At 45.4% G+C, this 18,461-nt stretch overlaps 1 protein-coding gene and 1 pseudogene across 2 annotated transcripts in view; both read right to left on the reverse strand.

Moving 5' to 3' along the window:
• The window catches only part of eIF2Bdelta (eukaryotic translation initiation factor 2B subunit delta), a 69,635-nt gene extending 55,379 nt beyond the window's left edge, over positions 1-14,256 (reverse strand). Inside the window, exon 1 of one of the 2 annotated variants that reach the window (XM_068394973.1) lies at positions 14,164-14,256. The gene's annotated coding sequence lies outside the window, so the exon portion shown is untranslated. The remainder of the gene's footprint in view (positions 1-14,163) is intronic. The other variant, XM_068394975.1, reaches the window with a different exon arrangement.
• LOC137614534 (5S ribosomal RNA) lies at positions 8,254-8,372 on the reverse strand (annotated as a pseudogene).
• Positions 14,257-18,461: the final 4,205 nt, after the last annotated feature.

Below are 18,461 nucleotides of genomic sequence, written 5' to 3' on the forward strand. Positions count from 1 at the left end.
GATTGATGTGGAGAGAGGTTTGCTCCACCGTCCAAGTCCCCGAAAGTTCCTGCTTCTCTAGAGTGGCTCCCCACCCCGAGTTGGAGGCGTCGCAACACAACACGAGGTTTGGGTTCCTCTGAAGTAAAGACAAGCCTTCTTTCAGTCTGGGCTCGTTGTTCCACCAATGAAGATGAGACTTGATGGAAGTCGAGATGGGAATGCAATCCCTGTCGAGGCTGTCCCCTTTCTTCCAATGGCGGTTGAGATGAAACTGAAGAGGACGCAAGAACAACTTCCCCAGGGTCACGAACTTCTCTAACGACGAGAGAGTCCCCAGAAGACTCATCCAATCTCTGACAGAGCAAAGATCTCTCTTCAGGAACGTTTGTACTTTTAGGAGGGCTGCTTGGATTCTCACCGACGACGGAAAAGCCCGAAAACTCCGACTGTGAATCTCCATCCCCAAATAAAGAATCTCCTGGGATGGAATGAGTTGTGATTTTTTCGAGCTCACCAGGAGACCCAGTTCTCTGGAGAGATCCAAAGTCATCTTGAGGTCCTTCAAACAACAATCGGCTGAGGAGGCTCTTATCAGCCAATCGTCCAGATACAGAGAGGCCCTGATTCCCCTCGAATGCAGCATGCTTGCCACGTTCAGCATGATCTTGGTGAACAATAGAGGAGCCGTGCAGAGTCCGAAACAAAGAGCCCTGAACTGGAAGACCTTGTTTCCGTCCATGAACCTCAGATAACGTCTGCAGCTGGGATGAATCGGAAGGTGGAAATAGGCATCCTGAAGATCTAAAGAGACCATCCAATCGTCCTTCCTCACAGCTGCCAGAACTGTTTTCTGAGTCTCCATGGTGAACGTCGAGTTTTGGACGTAACCATTGAGCACACTTACGTCCAGAACCGGTCTCCACCCCCCGGAACTCTTGGGTACTAGAAAAAGGCGGTTGTAAAACCCCGGAGACGTAACATCTTGCACTTCCTCTATTGCTCGTTTCTCTAATAAAAGAGACATCTGTAGAAGCATGGCTTGTTTCTTGGGACCCTCTCTGTATTTGGGCGAAAGATCCACTGGATCTGTGACTAAAGGAGGATTGGTCAGGAAAGGGATCTTGTAGCCTTCCTTTAACACCTGGACGGACCAGGGGTCCGCTCCATTCCTCTCCCAAGCCTCCCAAAAGTGAGTCAACCTGGCCCCCACTGCTGTCTGAAGGAGAGGGCAGTCAGACTTTACCTCGGCCGGACTTGCCCCCTCTGCCTCTAGGTTTCCTTCCTTCTGGTTTAAAAGAGCCTCTTCCAGAGGGCTTCCCACGAAAGGACTGAGGACGAAACCCAGAAGAAGATTCCTTAGGTTTTCGAGAGGAGAATGACGGAGGCAAAACTTTCCTAGACGAATGAGTAACTAAGTCATGTGTGGCCTTCTGAGTGAGAGCAGTAGCCACCTCGCCCACTAATTCCTGAGGAAATAAAGAATTAGACAAAGGTGCGAAAAGAAGGCCTGTCTTCTGATAGGGAGACACTCCTGCGGAGAGGAAGGAGCACATCGTGGCCCTTTTCTTGAGAATTCCAGCTGTAAACAAGGCAGCAAGTTCGTTGGAGCCATCTCTCACACCTTTGTCCAAGCAGGACATCAAATGAACTAAACCACTAGTGTCCGTTTCCGTCATATCAGAGACCCTCTTACTCAAAGCCCCCAAAGCCCAGTCCAAAAAATTAAAAACTTCGAAGGCCCTGAAAAGACCTTTAAGCAAATGGTCGAACTCTGGAATGGACCACCAAATCTTCGTCTTCCTTAAGGCAAGACGACGAGAAGCATCTACCAAACTTGAAAAATCCCCTTGTGCAGAAGAAGGAAAACTCAAGCCCAACACTTCACCAGTCTCATACCACACACTAGATTTAGAGGCTAACCTAGCGGGAGGAAAGGCAAAGGCCGTCTTGCCAAAAGCTTTCTTGGAGTCCAACCAAGAACCCATTAACTTCAAGGCCCGCTTAGAAGATCGAGAAAGAACCATCTTGGTGTAAACTGGAACCTTAGTAGCTTTACCTAAGATGAATTCAGAAGGCGGAGAACGAGGGGCCACAGGGGTAAAAGAATCCGGGAAAATTCCAGTCAAGATAAGCATAAACTTGCGAAGGTCCACAGCATGCTGATAATGCTTCTCCTCCTCATTCTCAGAGACTTCCTCAATAGGATTATCCTCATCCGACTTTTCCTCTGGTTCGTCTTCTGGCAGTGCAGCAACAGCCGCAGCCTGAACCGAAGGAACAACGTCTGGATGGGACTGCCTGTCAAGGCCAACATCTGAGTCAATTTGGTGGGGAGAAGTAGAAGTAGATTGATGCGAAACACGGACATGTAGACGATCATCCTCAACCAACAACTGCTTAGACCGCTTAGAATTCGACTGTTGTTGAACAGAAGAACGCTTGAAATCAGAAGGTAACTGTTGAAGATCGCCGCGAGGTCGCGTAAAGTCCGAGGAATGTTGCTGCGAACGATCAAAGTAGTCAGGATGTCGCCGCTGTAAACCAATGTTTTGACGCGCAGCGTCCAAAAGTTGTTGCCGCGGGCGATCCACTACTTCAAATTGTTGCCGCGTCTCGTCCACTTGTCGACGCCGATGCTCTTCCCCGCGACCAGAAAACGCAAACTGGTCAACCAAAACTCTCTGACGCGACTCATCAAAATCAACCTGGCGTTGAACACTGTGAATGGGAGACCGTCTAAGTGATAACTCGTCAAGGCCATAAACCATCGAACGTTTGTGCGATAACTGGTCTGACATCGAACGCCCAGACACAACGCCAACACCTGGTTGATAAGAATCCATCAACGACGAGAGTTGTTCCTTCATAGACAAAAGCGCAGTCCATTTCGGATCAACAGAACTCCTAGAAGGAAGATTCGCACTAATGTCACCACGCATTTCAGGGGAAGAAAGCCAATCCGATGGAAGAGGAGGTGCATGAATAGTTACAAGATCCGAATCGGAAGGAATCATATCCGCACGAACACGGTGATCTGAACGTTTGGCCGGAGTGCAAGCGCTGGGAGAACGGAAACGTTCCGGTGAACCCCACGAACTACATCCTGGCCGCACAGGCGATTCCCGACGCTGTGAAGCAACATGGGAGCGTTTAAGCGGTCTCGACGCTCGCCGCCAGATCTCACTTCCCGACCCTTCATCGGAAGACGGGGATAACGTATGAACCTCACCTTTCCTACGATGAGGGTGAACGACCTGAGCTACGGCAACAGGAACGTTCGAGGGGACGTCTGCACGATTGATGACGCTTCTCGTTCCCTTAAGCCGTTCGACATTACTTCTCCCATGGGTTCGAGAGCTCGAAAGAGGTCTAAGGCTAGGTGAACGACAAGATCGTGCCGACGCACCCTCCGCAACACTAAACACATTATCAACACTTGTCACAACACCGAGAGAGTCACGATTCTTCGGTACCACATCAGACACTCGTGTCGACGCACCTTCCGCAACACTAACCACATTATCAACACTTGTCACAACACCGAGAGAGTCACGATTCTTTGAAACACTTTCCACAGTTCCGATAGGATCACGGTTTTTCAATACCTTTAACTCTGAAAAGATAGTACAGTATTTCTATCGGCTGCTAAGGACTCAACTTTCTCACCAAGAGACAAAATAGCAGTAAACATGTCCTTCATAGTAGGTTCCTGATCTACCACCACAGGGGAAGGAACAGGATTAGGAACAGGTAAATTAGGTAAGGTTCTATCCACAGATCGGGAAGAACTACGCCTAACTCTATCTCTCTCTAATCTCCTAACATAACGATCGTAAGTAACAAAATCATCATTAGTTAAGGAAAGACACTCATTACACCTATCATCTAATGAACAAAATTTACCCCTACATTTTACACAAATAGAATGAGGATCAATAGATCCATTAGGAAGTCGTGTACGACAACCCTCACTAACACACCTACGCTGAGCAGGGGAGGAGTCGGCCATTTTAAAGTTAACGTGAGAGACCGACAAGCAAAAAGTAAGGGAAAAAACAATAAAGAAAATCTCAACAAAAAGATTTCAAGATAAGAACCAAGGAAAATTAATCCACGATAGCTTAAACTCAAAAAAGAACGTTGTACATCACCAAACAACTTCCCAAGAGAGTAAAAACACGAGAGCGAACTTCTGTATGTCAGTCAGCTATGACGGCAGAGAGAAGAACTGGAGTTGGTGTGTAGTTCCACCTGTTCTACCGCTAGGGTGCGGTTGGTACACCTGGCGTATCTTCGATAGCGCGAGATTTGAATTTTCTGCCCTGGCGTCAGGGACTTCAGCTCTTTTATATAACCAGCGGGTAAGTTTTATATTTAAAATTCAAAGACTATCCATGTATTGTGATCAAAGAAGAAGCAATGACTGCACTTAAAGAGTATTATAAAAATACTCATGTAATGTACAAGAGACAATGCATGGTAACAAAATACAGTATTGTATTAACAGTACCTGTACTTGACATTTAAAAATTCAAAGACTATTCAATTACAGTACTGTACCTGTATTCTCATTTCCAAGTTTTAGGGCGTACAGTTAGACACAGGAATTCCTGCCACACCTCACTTTGAGAAAATGCACTCTTCCACACCCCGACTGCATGGTGGGTAACCAAACCGAGGTTGTAGGGAGAGGTGATGGATGGGGAAAAATGGAGGAACTCGCAGCGCAATAAGGGAGTGACAGGGTGCACAATATGAGCGAGGTGCGCCAGGAATTCTTGTATCCAACTGTATAATAAATTGTTCCCTAACAAAACCTTGAAAAATCTATTCAATAGAAGTTTTATATATAAACTAAACTTATCTAGATAGAAATAAGGAGGATTTAATTTTCATCAAATGATTTCCCCCAAGTTTACTTTTTGGCCATTTGTAAAATGCCCATGTGTAAAATACATGGGAAAATATTACTTTACAAAGAATTACAGTGCAATTATGCTATAGTAACCCCTCACACCCAACCTTTACTTGACAACTGAGAGGCATGGTAGGAAACCCAGATATTTTTGGAATACACTCCACCCTATAAAGACCTAACCTAGGGTGACAGATCCTATCTGAATAGGGGCGGGGGGGAGGGGGCGGTATGGAGCATCCACTAACTTAACCTATGAGGCAATAAATCATAGAAAAATATCTGATACCATACAATGTACTCATTATCCCTATCCCAAAAAGGATATGTTTAGCTCCTGATATTAACCCAAACTACTCTGACATTACTACTATGTGGTCCAACACTTTCGTTCAACAAATGGAGATGGGTTGTAATACATTTGAAAACATTCCTTTATTAATAAAAGTAACATCAAATAACGAGTACATACCAAAATGACAAATTCGGAGATAATTTGTATTTTTCCTAACCATACAAACCTTAGCTATTTACATTGGGTTTACCTTTTAGTGTAGCTGAAATGGCGAGCCATTAGAATTTAACGAGGGTGTATTACCCCCCCGCGCTAGTTAGCAGGGGGGTAGGGGAGTGGTAGCTTCACTTCACTTAGAGGTAGGACTTGTCTTGGGGGACAGGGCTGGCGGGCAAATATGTGTAAATAGCTAAGGTTTGTATGGTTAGGAAAAATACAAATTATCTCCGAATTTGTCATTTGTTCCGTAACCGAAATACAAACCACGCTATTTACATTGGGTGACTTACCCCTTAGGAAGGGTGGAAAGTCCCCAGCCATACTGGCTTTGGCTTTACCCGGGAACTCAGAATCCGAGTGAGTCGCACTCGAGAAAAGGAGTCCCTACACCTCACAAGTTCCTTGCTCCGCAAGGAACCGTGTGGCCTACATAAGCTTGTGTGTGAAGGAAGAAGTGTGACCCGTCCTAGGCAGTTGACCTGAAGTTCCAGAAGGAACTCTGGGTTAGGACGTTCCCAATACCACCTCGTCAGGGTATGGGGGACGCGACAGTATTGACTCAATACTTGGAACACAAGGAAGCATGGTTTACCTGCAGAGGTTCGAGGTCAGCTATGCAGAGACCAGGATGCTGCTTCCCCAGTAGAGGGGACGATGAAGAAAGAAGTAAGGGCCAGAAATACTTCTTTCGTTCATGCAGACTAAAACCTGATAACAATGCCCTCAACCTTCTGCTACCTGTCCAAAAAGGAGCCTGAGGTTAGACCAGCTGTTGTGTAGCCACCACAGAGCGATAGAAACGTATCGATACTCCTGTGGGTCACATCCTGCAGGAAGCGGGCTGCGAAGGTCATTAGACTCTTCCAGACTCCAGCTTGTAGCACCTGCGTCACAGAGTAGTACTACTCGATGGCGAGGGACGTTGCGATGTATTCGACATCGTGCTGTAGGGCGACGTGACGGGGGAGGGTCTGGATTCAGGTCGAGATGAATGTCCTTGAGTCCGAGCTGAAGAGGTATACTGGAGACTCTCCCCTGTGTCCTTCCTGTGCTCCCAACCCGACTGCATGTGAGGACAAACTGCAGCTGTTCCCAAAGATAACCCCTCGATTCCTTTACTGGCAAGAAGGAGAAGGTTTGGGTTATCTGATACAGAATGGCGACTCAAAATCTTGAAGGAGTTGGACCGAAGGGCCGGGACCCCAAGATTCTGAGTCTAGCAAACAACTCAGGAGCGAACCTGAATGTTGCCTTCCCCTATTCCTTAAAAAGGGCGGAGTTGTACGAGACCACGAAGATTGTTTACACACTGGGCGAGGCCAGAGTGAGCAGGAGCACCGTCCCCCAAGACGGAATACGATCAGAGGCCTGACGTAATGGTTCTAGAGAAGATCTCTTAAGGGACTAAAAAGTCCGAACCATGCTCCATGGAGGAGGTCTCACTCCGACTGGGGGCAGGGACGTTCGCAGCTTCGCATGAGCGAAGAAAGGTCCAGCGGGAAGGAAAAAGTCTACTCCTTTCAGCCTGAAGGCCAGAGAAAGGCTGAGCGACAGGCTTCATTGCCGAGAGCGGAAAGGAGTTTCCTCCCGCCGAAAAGCAATAAGTCCGTTATTGCTGAAGAAGAGGCCTCAAGGGAAGAGGTATCTCTCCCACGACACCAACCACAGAAGACTCTCCACTTCGCCAGGTAGACCCCTGCGGATGACTATCGCAGGTGACGCGACCTCCGCTCCGCGACTGTAGCGGGTTGTCTCTTCTTGAGGAGGAGGCGTAGTGTCTCCAGGCGTGAAGCCGAAGCGATGCCACGGCTCGTGAAAGATGTTGTAGTGTGGTTGTTTGAGTAGCCTGTGCCGTGGGAGAAGCTCTCCCGGGAGTTCCGTCAGAGGAACCAGAGGGTCCGGAAACCGTTCCACGTATAGTCACAGTGGAGCTCTCAGGGCCATCGAAAGGTTGACAGACAACCTGGTCTTGTTGAGACCCATTCTCAACAGACAACAATGGTGGGAACACGCAGGCGTCGATGTTGTCCCACCATCACCGGAAAGCATTTTGCCAAAGAGTCTTGGGGTCTGAGACTGGGGGGAAGAACAGCGGAAGCTTGAAGTTCCAGGCTGTCGCGATCAGGTCCCCCAGGCCAGGACTTGCTGGCTACTAAAGGCCAAAGACCCCCAGGTACACTCTCTCTACGAGGCTCTGCTCGGATAGTCGGAGAGAACATTCCTCTGCCCGGAATGAGCGAGCCGATAGTGGTATAGAGAGGACCTCGGATCATCTCAATATTTCTACTGCAAGATGCGAAGGTATGAAAATGCGTCCGTTGCCGGTTGGAATACGCCAGTACCATGAAGTCGTCGCGCACGGAGCGACTCGGCAGGAACTGTAGGATCTGTAGAGGGGCCAGACTACGGCCCCTAAGCCTGCTTGAATGATGGAGAGGTATCCTTCAGGTCCCGACCATAGGCCTGAACCGGAACATGCCCCCCCCCCCCCCCCTTTTCTTTGACGAGTCCGAGAACAGCATCAAAATGTGGGGAAAGGACGAGAATATCCACTCCCATTAAGAGGTTCCATAGTTCAACACCCATTGCAGGTCTAAACGTTCCGCTGGTCCCATAGGGGCCAGAAAGTCCGGTTAGTCGTTGCTTTGATACCACCGGAACTTGGGCCGCCCCACAGGGAACTTATCCTGAGGCGACCGTTCGGGACTTTAGACGGGTCAATGAGGAAAAGAGACCCAGGAAACGTTCCAAGGTAGGGCTGAAAGCTCTGCTTGACTGAGAACAGGTACTGCGACTCTCCTCAGCCTTGCCACAGTCAACTGAAGGGAAGGCTCGGAGAAGGAGGCAACAGCATCTGGCGTCCCCAGGCGGTCACCCATCCAAGAACTGACCAGACCCAATATTGCTTAACTTCGCTGATCGGACGAGAAGCGGTGTTTCCAACGTGGTAAGGCCGTTGGCTCAATATCATGGCTAGATACTCCAGATGTTGAGGCAGAAGTAGAGAAGGCTCCTAGCAAATTACCATGATCCCTCATGGTAAGGACCCGGAAGCTTGCCCCGGCGTTGAAGAAGGTCGAACCCGAGCCTACCGGAGTTGACCAGACCTCCAAAAGGCGAAGGAGGCGGAAGCCTGCTACTGAGCGGCCATAAGGAAAGCAGGGAGAGTTCTCTGGGGAAAAACCTCCGATGCTGCGGCGGGATCGCCACACCGCATCTTAAGTCTAGGCTGAATTCCAAGAGCTTCCTGGAAGATGGATGGAATGGAAACTGGAAGTACCCGTCCTTCCGATCCAGGGCCTAAGGAGTCCTGTCGCCTCATTACCAGTCTGATCGATTCTGCTGCTCCACGCTGGACGAAGTTTGTTCGACAAACTTGATCAGAGCTGAGAGGTCGACTACGGAATTCCCGTCTCAAATGCTTTCCTACGAGAAAGGATCGACTGAAGAATAGAGGGGGTGAAGCCGTCGACGACCCTATGGAGGACCTTCTCCTAAGGCATGGATCATTCTGCCCAAACGGGCAAAACTCTTGCCGACCCCATGGCATAGAGGCTCAGTGACACCGAATTCGCTGACAGAGACGGAGAGATGGTAAGAGCGAGGCGCGATATCCTTGGCTGATCACGGAGATCGTGCAGGAATCGGCATCGGGAAGCTGTTATCCGGATGAGTAACCTTAGGCATCAGTGTGAGACCTGCAAGGGGGGGTTGCCAATCCTAGAGTTTGTGAACTCTGCCGCTCCCTCTAGGATTATGCCCCCCCGGGAGAGCATCCCGTGCTACCTGTCCCTGACAGGAGGGGACTGCTATTGGACACCTTGTCTTAGCTGTCGTAGCCGGTCCGATAACTTAGGCCGACGAGGCTGAAAGAAGAGGCGCTGGAGGCCTGCAGAGTCTGGAAGAAAGCGCCTTGGAGGAGCGAAAACGGAAGTTGACTTCCTCCGCACAACCGCTGTCCATGTCTCTGTCCTTGGGCACAAACAAGCTCTTCCCAAGGATGGAAGAGTGTCTGAGCTTGTCGACATCCACGGATGAGACACCCGAGAGGAAGCCCTCGGTCACTGCGTCTAGATGGTCCAACATCGAGCTTGCCCGCAAGTTCGAAACTTGGCGACGAAACGCCAAGGAGCTTGAGCCCGAGAGGAGGAAAGTACCCATGACCTTCCTGGAGCTTCCTTGTACAAAACCTCGGGTCGCAACCGAGGAGGGAAAGGACCTGGTAAGCCCCTTCCACGAGATGGAGAAGAGGAAGGGGTAAACCAGTCACCCCTTGCCCGATGGAGAAATCTCGAACGGAAAGCTCCCTGGCAAGACCCTTCCAGGGAATGACGAGGAAGGGCCAACCCAGGTTCTGGAAAGAAGAATGTTGCTCAGAACTCCCTGATGATTCTTCCTGCCCTTGCATGTGCCATGCTCTGCGTTTACGGGGTGAAGACCGTGTTCTGGAAATACGCTCCAGAAGACTCGCCAGGCTGGCCATGTTGCGAAACCCCGACGGGAATCGCGGTTGCAATTGCCCTGGCGCTCGCGCGATGGTAAATCAATGGTTTGCGCGTGGCCGAACGTGGAAGCGCCCATGCGCGGGCACGCAGGAGTGCAGACGAAAGTGAGCGAGGGAGCGCAGGAGGGCAAGCGTGGTAGGAAGGGCGAGAGCTGGTGGTCGGAATCCGAAAGTTCACAGGCGAGCGATGACCTGTAGGCGAGCAATGGATACTGCAGGAATCGAGCCGACGTTCGCGCAATGGACACCGTCGGCTCGCGCGACGGAACACCGTTGGTCCGCGCGATGGAATACCGTTGGTTCGCGCGCGGGCGAACATTGGAGCGCATGTGGGCGGGCACGTGGGCGTGCGGTCGCGCGGGTGAGCGCAGGCGGGCGATGGCGCGTCTTGGCGAGCGATGGCCCGTAGGCGAGTGAAGGCGCGTTGGCAAGCGTTGGCGCATTGGCAAGCGACGTCGCGTTGGCGAGCGGTGGTGCGTTAACAAAACGCTAGCGCGCAGGCGAAGAATCGCGCGGGCGCATAGGCGATCGCTAACGCATAAGAGACTAGGAGCTGTCAATCAGGCGATCCTGGACGGTCAGGAAAAAACCGTTGGCGCCCATTGGTGCGTGGCAGAAAAGGGCGCGCAGATGTGCGCTGGCGATTGAAGAAAGCTGGCGCACAGAAGGACAGAAGTAAAGGTGAGCGCTGGCGAGCAGGAGGAAGATCTACGGCAAGACTAAGCTACCAGAGATCGTGGTCCACAGCAGGCGAGCGCTAGATCGCTACTGATGGTGTCCAGGGGACCTGACACACGTGGCAGATCGATGGCGATCGTTGACGCGCAGGAGATCGCTGACGAGCAGGCGAACGTTGACGCGTCTGTGGTCGCTGGCGAGCTGGAGCGCTGACGAACAGGAGAGCGCTAGCGATCAGGAAAACGCTGATGAGCAGGAGAGCGCCTGTGCGCTAACACTAAGCAGGAGAGAACACTGCAGAAGGGCGCGCAGGGGAACCCTGACACGCAAGGGAAGCACCCCCGTGGGAGGCAACCCTTTTGAAGGGACCGTTGTCCGTCGGAAGACGAGGCCAGACTGCTGTCCATCTGCTCCAGGGGCGGAAGGTCAAGAAGGCGTTGGAGATCGATCCCCGGAGAGATCTAAAGAGGAAGGAGCTGCAGGCTGCAAACGGAGATACAAAAAGGCGCCTCTTAGCACCCTTGTAGGGAGATGGGAGGCCCTTACGACGTAGCGGACGGTGAGCCTTACGGCGAAGGCGGCCAACAGCAACAACAGCAGAAGAGTTCTCCGAAGTGGAGTCTCTATGAGTGTACTCTCTCGCGAACGAAAGAGAAACACTTCGTAGAAGAGACGGGTCAGCCAGTGACCTAAAAAGAGCAATCCTCCGAAGAGGGGCTCCTGCAAAATGATCTGGAGAGCTGTCAATCATCACGGGAGTACTTCCAGGAGAAGGAGACATGCCCCTGACGAAGGTCTATAGGGGAGGCAGCAACAGCCGAATCCCCAGGCCTCAACAAGACAGCTCACTCCATTGTCACATTACAGAAACGAACTAGATCGGTAAAAGTGAAAAATAAAAACAAAAATCATTAGTTAACATTCATTCCCCTGGGAAGGCTCCGAAGAGGAATCCCAAGGGAAAGGAACACAAGAATTACACAACAGGCACGTGCCCTCACAACCACTTACACTCACGGAAGGAGAGCTGTAACCAAAACAGAATTATAAGAATTATAATTATGTAACTATATAATTATGTAATTTAAAAATGAATGAACACTAAAGAAAGAACGAAAACCCCGAAAGGAATCGTTCTACAAAGCTTTAAAATCAACAAATACAATTAGATTCATAAACTAATTGAGACAAAACGTACGGCGTAGCAACCCCACCCACACGGGAAGGAAGCTACTCAGACGTAGTAAAAGTAACGTAGTAAAAGGGTGAACGACCTCAAGAGAGAGAGAAAGACCGTAGTCAAACTCGATCGCAACCCATAAAATTACACCATGGTGGCCTAACTGCCGAGGGCTCCACGGAGATATCGTACACTACACACACAAGCACAAACTCTGAAAAGGAAACAAACTGATTCCTATACTCAAATATATACATAAACACAAAAAAATGTTTACATATATATTGAGTAAAAGAAAAGTAAGTGATTAAGTAAAGACAAAACAAACAATCGCTGCCAAGCGAGGACAAAGACAGAGACGTCTGACCATGTCCGAGCCAAAAGTGAAAGTGAAGCAGTTCACCGGTGTGTGAGGGGGGGGAGGGGTAGCTAGCTACCACTCCCCTACCCCCCTGCTAACTAGCGCGGGGGTAATACACCCTCGTTAAATTCTAATGGCTCGCCATTTCAGCTACGCTAAAAGGTAAACCCAATGTAAATAGCGTGGTTTGTATTTCGGTTACGGAACAAATATGACATTTCAATGTTATTTTGAAATTTAGGCATTAAAAAAAAAAAAAAAAAATTAAATTAAATTACAAGGTTAATTTTGACTAAGTTGAAGTAAAAAACCTGAATATGTAAAGCAGGTCTACCGAAACAGTTTAATCTCACATAGCCAACCAAAAATGTATTTCAAATTATGCTTTCATAGCACAGTACATTGATAAAGAACAGTAGATGAAAGACCAAAATGTCACCAAATTAAACTATAATGTAAAAAATACTTTGTGAAAAATCAAAATCACTAACTCATTTAGTAGGCATTAGCCTGTACTATAGTCAATTCTTTTTAGTGAGGCATATTTGCACAGACTCGTAGGGGTGCCCCTTTAGCTTGGAAAAGTTTCCTGATCGCTGATTGGTTGGACAAGATCATTCTAACCAATCAGATAGCAGGAAACTTTTTCAAGCTAAAAGGGCACCCCTGCGAGTCAGTGCAAATGAACCTCATTAAAAAAAAATGAGTATAGCTTAGTCCAATCCTTGTTTCCCTTAGGTTACTGATTCAGCACTAAACTCATTGATATTAATCAGTCCCTATTTAAACTTTAAAATAACCAATCCCACGTAACGAACAAGGATATTTCAAGGTTCCTACATTTGCATTTGCACTAAGCTGCTTGTCCTGGTTCTAGATTGCATAAAGTTTGGGTGAATCTTTTAAAAAAAAAAACTCATGTTCCCCATTTCACCCTGGGACACAGTGTCCTCATGGGAGGGGGGGAGGGGGGCAAAAGCCCCGCTTACATAAATGGGAGTAGGGTACATCATTTGTCGCTTCCAGGGAAAATAATGATTTGATAAATCTGGAAATTGAGAGCCTTTGTATGATAACGGACAAGACGTCCCGTGTGAATAGAACACCACCAAACCTAACTGTCTAGTCGTTTCCTTATCTACTTAACAGGGGGGGCACATCTCCTGCAACTACCCCCACACTGCCGCATTCTTTGCGATAAGGTTGAAAATAATGGAGTTAAGTGGCATGGCTTGCATTATAAATACATCCCTAAAATTATGCCACACCTAAAAATTTTATATTACACCACCTAGCCTACGTTTACCTGCCTAACCTAAGACCTCTATACTTACCTACTTACTGGTGGTACGACTCATTTCCTAACACTAAATTTCAACCTTGTGTGTGGTTCAAAACCAGCTTCCGGAGCCTTTGTATATCAGCGGCCAGTTCCTCACACGTTCATTAGAAATGGACATCAACTAACCTAAACTTTCCCCCATAACCTAACCTACAAGATGTGTCCTTACCTACTTACCTAACTAACCTATTTTAAGTTAGACATAATAATACATATAGGTGGCCGCTATCATACATACACCCCCAAACGACTCTTAAACCATTCACACACATTTGTACACTTTCCAATAAAAATATTTATCTTTACCGTGTGTATATTGGTGTCAAGACACAATCTGCATTAGGCCTAAGGACAGCTGAGCTTACTCACGTAGGCTCACCATAGCCTTGACTACTTCGAGTAGACCATTTACATCAGAATATATAAGCTACTTTACCCTGTAATACAGTACAATAATACCCAAAATGAAAGGTAATACCCAAAATATAGTTTCTCTTATACGGCCGAGGCTACAAAGCACCAGCCATTGTATGTGCGATTTAATTTACTTCAACTTAGATATGGATGCTCTCTCACTCAAAACCAACTTGAATACAATTTCTTGTCACGTTAACGGTACTGAAAGTTCTCATTACACGACAGAAAGCTTATAATTAGCCGTAAATATTAAGCATTGCATCAGCTCACCTTAGGCCATATGTTTACAGTCGATAGTCATTTGTTTTAGTCTGTCAGAGGCCGCTGCTGGAAATCAAGCGCGAATTTTGAGAAGCGCATTTTCGGGTAATTATAATGCCTCATTAACTCCGTCTATTCAGTATTCATTTCTGAGTTATTGAGGTCATTTGATGTTTTTATTGATGTGCCCATGAATGAATTCGATGTATTTTGAAGTTGAGCTATCCTTGAAACACTATAGGGATGTGGAAAGCCCCTGGATATGATGGAATAACTGCCGAGATGATAATGGCCGAAAATGAAGTGATTCCCAGAATACTTGCAAGATTATCTTTTAGAATGTGGCATGGAAAGGCAAAACCTGGTGAATGGGAGTTAGGAGTGTTGTTGAAAAAAAAGAGACCTGACTGATTGCGATGATTACAGAGGCATAACACTTACTTCAGTTGTTATGAAATTATATAGAATGTTTAGAAAGGAAGATAGGTGGAAAGCTGAGAGATGAACAAGCAGGATGTAGAAAAGGTAGAAGTTGCACTGACCAAATATTAATTTTGAGACATGTTGTGCGGTAAAGAAATCCCCTTTTGATGGTATATGTGGACTATGAAAAAGCCTTTGATAGTGTGCACCGGTCAATTTTATAGAGTACTACATTATTATGGAAATCCTCTTAAATACGTAAATTGGATTAAGTCTGTTCATGAGCATAGCAAGTGCAAAGCTAATGTTAATGGAGTCTTGTCAAATGAATTTCCAGTGAACAGTGGAGTACTCCAAGGGAATGTGTTGCCACCTCATGGTTTTGGTAATGCGTAGAATAGTCGGAGATGGTTGAGAAGGATTGGACTGGATCGGTGATAGGAATTTAGCAGACTGGGAGTATGCTGATGATGCTGTCCTTGTAAGCAAAACACCACAGGATTTGCAATGCTTGCTTACCATAATGCAGGAAATATCACGCAAGGTTGGGCTGAAGATAAATAGAAGAAAGACAGATGATGAGAATGGAGTATGCAATGGAAGATGAAATATCCTTGGAAGGAGAAAGGATTAATGAGGTAGAATCATTCAAGTATTTAAGAACTATGATCTCCAATACAGTGTCTTTAGAATTAGAGTTTAGAAAAAGACTGAAAAAAAAATCAGATAATGGCTGGGTTAAGTAAAATTTGGAAATCCAATCGCCTGAAATTACATATAAAAATCAGACTATATATATCAGTTTAGTGAGATCAGTGTTACTCTATGGACACTATATATCAGTTTAGTGAGATCAGTGTTACTCTATGAACATGAGTCATGGTATGATGGTGAAACAACCTCCAATAGATTTAGTAGATTTGAGAAAAAAGAAATCAGAAGAATATTGGGAGTTAAATGGCAGGACAGGATTAGAAATTAAACTATAAGAGAGACTACTTGAGTGCCATATGTGGATGAGATCATGATGAGAGGTAGATGGAGATGGTTTGGGCATGATCTGTGCACTCCTCCAACAGAGATTAGTTCACCAAACGTTCACCTGGGCTCCATAAGGCACTAAAAGAGTTTGAAGACCCAGACCTACATAGCTGAGGACTATGAAGCGTGGAGTAGGAGATGATGAATGGAGAAGTATTGAATTAAAAGCTCAAAATAGAGTCGACTGGCGAAATCTAACGAGGCCCTTTGCGTCAATAGACGTAGGAGGAGATGAGGATGATGAATATCTTTATTGTATTAAAAAACAGCTAGTAATCAAATATTGTATTGAATTGAGGTCATCCCACTTCCAGAAAATGGCGAAAAGTGTACGACTCACAATGTCCTAAGATATCATCTGACTATAATTATTAGAAGTATAAGATTTAATATGAATCGGTTACTCCGCAAAAAAAGAAAAAAAAATCATAACTAATGGATATTAAATCATGAAATTGAAGCATATATACCCTTCTTTATGCAATACAATCCTATCGTTTTTTTTTTTGGGGGGGGGGCGATTAGCTGTCAGATTAATTTGATCCTTCGTAAATTAAAATACTTTACTTGAATTGTCAGTATAGTTGGCCTTAGCTGAATGGAATTCAACAAAACTTGTTATGTAGCAAAATCTTTTAAGACCACGCAGACCTTAGTTTGTTGATATTTATAGGAAAACTCTTATCAAAACCTTTAATATGAATACCAGCTTGTGGTTTGGGTGATTTTAAAGATAGTTTCCTTTTTCAAATTTTGATCAAGTCACCAATGGCAACGAAAAGGTTAAGGGCTGCTTTTCTGGTCCTATACTAGAGGGGAACCCAGCTCTCCACAGGACCTTCACAATCATTTTATTATTATTATTATTATTATTATTATTATTATTATTATTATTATTTGCTAAGTTACAATCTTAGCTGAAAAAGCAGGATGCTATATGCCCAAGGATTACACCAGGAAAAATAACAAAGTGAGGAAAGGAAATGAGTAAAATATTTTAAGAACAGTAACATCATTAAAATAAATCTTTAATATATAAATAATAAACACTTTAAAAATAAGAGGAAGAAAAATAAGATAGACTAGTGTGGCCAAGTGAACTCTATCGGCTAGACAGTGGAAGACTATGGTACAGAGGTTATGGCACTACCCAAGACTAGAGAACAATGGTTTGATTTTGGAGTGTCCTACTCCTACAAGAGCTCTTCTACCCTTACCAAGAGGAAAGTAGCCACTGAACTATTACAGTACAGTAGTTAACCCCTTGAGCGAAGAAGAATTGTTTGGTAATTTCAGTGTTGTCAGGTGTATGAGGACAGAAGAGAATATGTAAAGAATATGCCAGACTATTAGATGTTTGTGTAGGCAAAGGGAAATGCGCCGTAACCAGAGAAAGGGATCCAATGTAGCACTGTCTCGCCACTGGCCGCCAGTCAAAGGACCCAATAACTCTCTCGCGGTATTATCTCAACAAGTGGTTGGTGCCCTGGCCAACCTACTAACTACCTACCGTGTGCATTCCAAGGCCTTCAGCATTTCTCACCGCATATTGCTCGTTTATTGTCAAATCCACATTATCGCAGCACTTAGAAAATAAGAAAGTCTTCAGTTTCCTCTCGAAAGCCTTAACATTTCAGTCTCCTCTACTATCACAACAATGGAAAATAAACAAAATTTCAGTATGCCGGAGCTTAGAGCTCCATCTTTAAACTAACACTCAAGGTGCGTCTTGGCAGACATAATATAACTATTATAACTATTCTCGTCTTGACATGATTAGCTGGCTATATACTGCACAGCAACCTGTTATATACTTTAGATATCCACTTCTGATAATCTAATGAATTATTACACGCATTTCAAACATTATTCAAACTTTAATAGGCAATCTGTCTAGCTCAAACAGCGCAGGGGTAATCCTATCAATCTTTTTAAGCTGTGAATCATGTCATAATTTCCTAGGTTGTGCTTTCGATTAATTATAATAAATACAATAGCAATAGTTAATCCTACCAATGACAGTTAATTACAAGACTTTTAGCAATTACAATATTTCTAAGATGAAATCAAATAACCTTAACTCTTGGTGAGGGTTTGAAGAGACTCTTTAGCTATGGCAAGCAGCTCTTCTAGGAAAAGGACACTCCTAAATTAAACCAATGTTCTCTAGTCTTGGGTAGTGCAATAACCTCTGTATCATGGTCTTCCACTGTCTTGGATTAGAGCTCTCTTGCTTGAGGGTACACTCGGGCACTCTATTCTATTTAATTTTTTTTCCTATTGTTTTGTTAAAATTTTTATAGTTTATATAGGAAATATTTATTTTAATGTTGTTACTGATCTTAAAATATTTTATTTTTCCTTGTTTCCTTTCCCCACTGGGCTATTTTCCCTGTTGGGGCCCCTGGGCTTCTAGCATCCTGCTTTTCCAACTAGGGTTGTAGCTTAGAAAGTAATAATAATAATAATAATAATAATAATAATAATAATAATAATAATAATAATAATAATAATAATAATAATAATAATAATAATAATAATACATAATTTGTCTGAATACTGAAGAACAGTCGTTAACATTTACTTAGCTGTCACCCAGGTTTCTAGACATATTATTCTTCCCCACCTCTTTAGGTTTAATTCTATTTTCTGTTAGATATAGTTATTTTGATGTCATCTATTCCTTAACACGTTAGAACATCACATAACCTACCATATGTATCATCAATGTCATAGAAGGAGAAATACAATTGTGTTATCCGAAAATAGCTTGAACTTTACTCAATGTCTCTGTAGTAATTTTGACAGACCAGTAATTTAAATGCTAAAATAGAATTGGACCT

Source organism: Palaemon carinicauda, chromosome 20 (assembly GCF_036898095.1).
Source record: "Palaemon carinicauda isolate YSFRI2023 chromosome 20, ASM3689809v2, whole genome shotgun sequence".
Taxonomy (NCBI): domain Eukaryota; kingdom Metazoa; phylum Arthropoda; class Malacostraca; order Decapoda; family Palaemonidae; genus Palaemon; species Palaemon carinicauda.